This window comes from Microcebus murinus, chromosome 8 (assembly GCF_040939455.1).
Source record: "Microcebus murinus isolate Inina chromosome 8, M.murinus_Inina_mat1.0, whole genome shotgun sequence".
In the NCBI taxonomy this organism is placed as follows: domain Eukaryota; kingdom Metazoa; phylum Chordata; class Mammalia; order Primates; family Cheirogaleidae; genus Microcebus; species Microcebus murinus.
Genome location: NC_134111.1, coordinates 101,907,722 through 101,914,609, shown reverse-complemented (window position 1 = coordinate 101,914,609; position 6,888 = coordinate 101,907,722).

Sequence of the window (6,888 nt, the reverse complement as noted above, 5' to 3'; positions counted from 1 at the left end):
CATGGGACTTTGATCGCCGTGGGCTGTGTGACCTTGAGCACACCATCACGTTGCCTCGTTGCCTTCACCTGGGCACCCGGCAACTCGCGCTTCCTCTCTCAGGTCTGCAGCAGGTGCTCCGCTCACGTGCCAGGAGGGGCAGGGGACTGGCCACCTGAGCAGCCGCAGCAAGGGAGCTGTCCAGCGGGATTGGGCGGGGGGAGCCAGGAAATCACACCCCGAGTTTGGAACAACTAAGAGACAGGAAAGAGGCGTAGAGAGAGCTCTGAGGCGAACCCTAGTACTGATGGAGCTGACTGCAGAGAGTGGGGTTTGGGCGTGCGGCCCAAGGGGCTTCCTGATCCTGGACCCCAGCAGAGCAGACGGGCACGCAGCCCCGGCAGTCGGGCAGCCCGTGCCTCTGCAGGGGGGAGTTCGGGGAGACCTGAGCTCTGTCCTCCATGGAGGGGCAGGCAGCTGTCCTACCTGTTCCTCTCCTGACTCACCAATCAGATGCATGCCTTGACCTCCACCAGAGGCCTACAGAGGCCAGGAGTGCTATGTCATGGAGCCACCTTCGTCTAGAAGGAAATCTCCAAAGCAGGCGGTGCACCCCCAACGGGCGGCGAACAGGTGGTGCCCGTGGTCTCCCCAGGGGCGTCTGTCTTCACAGCGAGTGGCTGCTTTGTCTAGAGCGTCCTGCTCTGCCTCTGCCTCCCGGCGTCACTCCCAGGTCTCCTGCAAGACGCGGTTTGGGTCCTTCCCTCGGCCGGAGCTCTGGGGACGCCACAGGGTTTACCGCAGGCAGCCCCGCGGGACGCTGCACCCCCATCCCGAGTTGTCCCTCCTCTCACGCCCATCCAGCTGAAGTTCCTTGAGGACATCATTGCATCTGGCACACAGTAGGCGCTTCCTCCTGTTTTGTTAAATTGAGAAATGAATGAACGAGCGAGGAAGCCATCGGGGAGGGCGCTTTCCCAGCTAAAGCGACAGGGCGAATTCCTGCCTCGGGCCCGTGTTGGTAGAGCACGGGCAGGGCGTGAGCGAGCACAAGGCAGAGGCCATCGGGCCAGAGAGACACGGGACAGAGGCCATCGAGCCAGACCGAGAGACACGAGGCCAGAAACCTCACCCACTGCTGGCACGGGACGCCTCACTCCACACAACGGCGGGGTGTCACGGACACCCGAGTCTGTCTTCTGCGCCTGGTGAAGACGGTGTCTTGATACCATGGTGACGAGAGAAGGAAACAGGAGTCACAGGGTCCCGTCTGTGCGGGTGACTGTCACACGGGGAGGGGCACTCTTTAAAACCCAGAACAACATGAGTCCCGCTGTACAGAGGTGCCACTCAGGTGAGCGTCATCGGCTGAAACAGTTGTAGCATTCCATTGTCACGTCCTGACTGTGTGGCGGTGGAGCTGCAGGCAACAGGCAGGTAACAGGCAGGTCAGGGCGGCAGCAAAGGCCCCAGGCTACACCTGGCTCGGCTGGGGCCTCTCCTGAGAGCTTGGGACAGTCCCCGAACCCACCAGAGCCCTAGAAACTGCATCGTGGAAACCGGAAACACTGACGCCTGTTTCACCGGGTGACTGCAGGTGACGTGAGGGTAGCTGGCACTCAGCCTGTTTACAATTAAAGGTTACTTTGGAATTCGAGCCAGAAAGGCTTGCTGATGCGCTGGATGTGGGGAGAGCGGGAAAGAGGCAAAGACCCCGGAATGTCCCTAGCTTGAGTGAGGGGCCAAGAGGCGTTGGGGTCATGGAATGAACTGGGGACCGCCGGAGGACAGACTTGGGTGTTCTGTGCTTGCCTAGGCACAAAAGGAGGATGCTTCCCCCAAACTTCACTGCCCAAAGCCAAGGTGAGTTTATTTCCCTTGAGTAACTCCTATTTGTTTTTTCAGCATTTTTTTCTGTCTCTGAGATTTTTCTCTCCCTCTATTCTGTGCCCTCGAGGTGGAAGTTCTGGGATCATCTGATCTTTAGAATGCCCCAGGGGGTCGGCTGGGCCTGCCCTGTCCCGGCTTCCCCTTCTGCCCCTCCCGCAGCCTTCCTGCCCAGCCGACCCAGGAGGCGCCCTGGTACCCCTGCCTGAGACTCTCCAGGTCAGGGCTGGCTCCCCAGGGGGGCTGATGGGTGGGTCTTGATAGCAGACACACAGGCCCGAGTTCCAGGAAGAGGCTGCAGCGCCATTAAAGGCACGGCGCTGGGAGAGTACGACAAAGTTTCAGAGGCTGGTGGATTAAGTCCAGGGCTAATCTGTCTACGCTAAGCAGAAAGCCCACCAAGGGGTCTGGAATGTTAAGCTTGCTGGTCAACATGCTCTCTCTCCCATCCTCCAAAATAGGGGTGTTTTCTTATTCCCTGGGGAGGCCGGATGGCCTGGTCTGGCGCAGCGAGTGATTCCGGTGAGTGATTCCAGCCTTCCCCAGCCCTGACTTCTGGGCGGATTCTGCCACAAACCCGCAGTGTAAGACAAAGTAACAAAACAACAACAACAACAACAAAATGCAAAACAGAAACTTATCCAAGATTTAAAATTGACAAATTATTATTGGCCATCAGCTAATGAATAAATGTCTTTTATTTTTTTATTCATTTACATTTAATTTCTTGTCGCAGCCTAGGCAAGATCTCATCTCAGTCTTATCAATGGGCTGCAATTTGTCTGATGGAGAGACTATGTCCTGGCACTATGACTAACAGGTGATTTTGGTACAATCAGGTCAAGATAATGGTCACGCCCTGTGTGTCTGGGGCTCCCCCTGCACCTGCTGTTCTGGGAGCCCCATTTTCGTGTTCTAGAAGTCTCCTTTCCCAACTATTTCAAGGGGGCGCAGGGCTGTCTCAGCAGTGGGGGAGAACAGCATGGGCTTGGCTACCACACGGCGCCCGCCGGCTGTCTCCCTCCCTCCCTCCCTCCCTCTCGGCTGTCACTGGGCAGAGCCTGGAAGCTGCTGTTGCTGGGGATGGGGTGGGGGCGGGGGCTCCGAGGGGGCCGTCTTCGCCAGCGCCCGCCACGCCCAGGTTGGGGCTGCCACTGCCTGTGCCCCCATCTCTGCAGACTTTCCAGGCAGGGCTCGGAGCCTCCGGGCCATGGGGCCACCCCTGATAGGGCAGTGCCCTCGGGAGCTCCGGGGATGTGGTGACCCATAAACTCGGCCCCTGCCCTCAAGGGCCCAGCAGGATGGATGACACAATGGGTGTTTTGACAGGGACAAGCAGAGGGAACATCCCCCTTGTCTTTGGGGGTTCCAGACTCCCCAGGGGAGAGCTGGGAAGAGAGCACTGGGCTTGAGTTATCGGGGCGAAAGTAGGAAGCGGGTGCCCCAGACAGGGCGCCCACCTACAGGCACTCGGGCAACAGCTGCGCTGCGCTCCCCTCTCCTTGGGCGGCAGGGACAAGTCCCAGGGACTCGGGCTCTGGGGGCCTGCAGGGCGGACTGTGCTCACAATGGCACTTCCCCTCTGGGCCCAGGACCAAGCAGGTGTCCCCCGATTCCTCAGTCTTTCCTGAGGACCCTCACCCCTCTGGAAAGACTGAACATAAAATAAAGGTCTGTCATCTGATGGGCACCTCACTCTTCTGAGCCTCGTGTGGCCCCACACATGAACACAGTCAGTGGTTGCTGGTGCCACCCCGCGGCCACATGCACAGGACCACACACGCCGTGGAGCTGTGCGGGACACTCCCGGTGCTGGGCTGGGCCGGACGAGCCAGAGAACTGCTTTCTTGTACTGGACACAGAAGGATGATAGAGACGTTGACACACTGCGTCAGTGATGATTACGGCAGTGGCGAGGCCACCAGGGACAGACACCCTCACCCCTGTTGTCTTCCTGGCACACCCGGTCTTCTCCCTCTGTGATGGCATCATCACCGATCCTGTACACCACCAGGAAACGGGACTGTCCCGGGGTCCTGTCCCTCCTCAGTCCTGCTGACCTAGGGTTTCTCACTGGCAACACCAGTGACGTTCTCAGTGGTGGGGCCATCCTGCCAACATCCCTGACAACATCCCTGACCTCTACCTGGTAGACGTCAATGGTACCTCCCTCTGGTTGTAACAACCAAAAAGGTATCCTGAATTTGGAGTGTTAAATCACCCCAGTTAAAAAGTCCTGTGTGATTTTTTTTGTCTTCTAAACCCGTCCACTTTTCTCTAATGCCACCTTCACAATTCCACTGGGTACTCTCGCTGGTGACTCCACGTCCATTCTTGCCCCTACATCTCACTTACTATTCCTACTATAGCCGTGTTATTTTCTAAAACTGTCTGATCATGTCACCCTTTGCTTAAAATGTTTCAGTAGGTTGTTTGAATCCTTTCTCTTCTATTCCTGCTTAATCTAATTAGAGGTCTACCGATTTTGTTTATTTTTCAAAGAACCAACTTTTTGTTTCATTGATCCTTTGTAGTATATTTTGTTTTCAATTTCATTTAGTTCTGTTACTGTTTGCTATTTCTTCTGCTAGTTTGATTTGGTTTGTTCTTCTTTTTCTGCTTCCTTGAGGTGTGAGGTTAGGTTGTTAATTTGTGATCTTTCTGGGGTTTTTTTGATGTAGGCATTTAATACTGTGAAATTCCCTCTTTGCACTGCTTTTACTGTATCCCAGAGATTCTTGGTAGCATGTATCACTTTTGTTGTTCAATTAAAAAATTTTTGGATTTCCATCTTGATTTTTGTCATTGACCCACAGATCACTCAGCAGCAGGTTGTTTAATTTCCACGCATTTGTGTGGTTTTGAGAGTTCCTCTTAGAATTGATTTCCAGTTTTATCCAACTGTGGTCTGGGAAGGTTCATGATATAATTTTGATTTTCTTTCAATTTGCTGAGACTTGTTTTGTGGCCTAAGGTATGATCTATCTGAGAAAATGTCCAATGTGCTGATGAGAAGTTTATATATTCTGCAGTTTTGGGGTAGAATGTTTTGTAAAAGTCTGTTAGGTTTATTTGCTCTAGAGTCACATTGTAGTGTTTCTTTGCTGATTTTCTGCCTTGATAATCTGTCTAGTTCTGTCAGTGGAGTGTCGAAGTCTCCAGTTATTATGATGTTGCTATTTATTTCTTTCCTTAAGTCTAACAGTATATCTGTTTTATGAATCTGGGAGCTTGTGTTAGATGCATATATAATTAGGATTGTTATATCTTCTTGTTGACTTGATCCTTCTACCATTGTATAATGACCATCTTTGTCATTTTTTACTGTTGAATCTTTTCAACTTAAATTGGTTTCTTGGAGACAGCATATATTTGAGTTGTGCTTTTTTACACCACTTTATGACCATGCATATCCATGGTTTAGCTTCCACTTATATATGAGAACCTGTGGTATTTGTTTTTCTATTCTGGACTGAAACCAAATTAATCAGTGAAGATTCACAAACAAAGGCCCTTTCTTTGGGAATTACCCTGGCTGATCTTTTCATAGCTTTCAAGGCTGTTTCTTTGGAGAATCCTGCCTTCTTTCTCTGCCTCTCCTTCCACCCTCAGTAATACAAATTATGTGGGGCTTCTCTAAAAGAAGCACACTGGGTGCAGGGGTGCAGGAATAGGGATGATGTTAGGGAAATGGAAGCATATTTTGGAAGAAGAGAAATGTTAATTTTGTCTGACTTGCTAAGAAGGAAAAAGTCTTCAAAATCACAGACTGATGAAGTCACCAGTGACCAATGACCAGAAGGTGAACACTTGAGGGGCAAGCAAGGATGTACCTGAGCAGAAGACATCTGAGCAGGACACACCTGAGTAGGGTCTGGGGTAGATGGCTGGAATGATGGGGCAGCTGTTTTCCTGCCCAAGCCATGGCACATGGCAACTAAGTCAGAGTCAGCACATCCTGGACTTAATTGTAATGTTAAATATTTTTCTTAAAAAAATAGTTATTATTTGTTTACTGTATAACTACATATTTATTACCCAAAATTTGAGCATCACATAAAATAAAGAGAAGCAAATTTAAATTGTCTGTAATTTCCCTTCACAGAGTGATTCTTGACAATTTGGTTCATTTCCTTTAAAAAAAATTAGAAGCATATGCTTCACATTGTTCCATAGTCTGTTTTTATACGTAAGCTATCATTTCAGCATTTCCAATTGCCATTCTGAGTTTCTGAAAACATGATTTTCACATACACAATGTCCTACCTTGTCTATGACAATTAATGGTCTTGGTGCATCAAAATTGCTGACAGAAATCTAGAGTGCTCAGCATTTATAAGGAATTAAACTCTTCTTCCTAACTGAAGTTTTTAAAGGAGTGTGTTTAAAGTTTTACAAGTTATTTTTGCTTTGTTTTGCTTAAATTTTAGTTACTAATTTCTAGCTTAATTGCAAAGTTCATAACACATCCTATGCAATACAGCTGTTTTTGTAATTCAAGGTGTTTGTATGTGCTATGTAATAGACATTCTTGTAAATATTCCATAGTTGCTTGAAAAGAAAGTACATGTCTTGTTTGAGGATTAAGTTTGCTTTCAGGCTGTCCCCTAATTGACCACATTATTTTATTATCCAAATATTCTATGATTCTTAAAATTTTCTATCCATTCCTTGACTTGTGAAGGACCTTCTCTTGGTCTCTTAAAATCTCCAACTACATTTTTTTCTGGTGAATTTCTTCTTAGATTTTTAACAGTATTTGCTCTAAATACATCAATGACATTTTGTTTGGTACTTAAAGATCATGATTTTTCTAGTTTCATCATGATTTTATCTTTACCAACATGAAATAATCTTTTCTGTTTATTTTCCCTTGCATATTATCTTGACTGATAATCATTTTTTAAAATCCTGCTTTATTTTATTCGTGTTTGCCTAATATATCTTCGTGTACCTTTTAAAATAATCTATTTTGTCCTTTGGGCTTAGTCGTGAGTCTCATATCAACAACACCCACTTAGA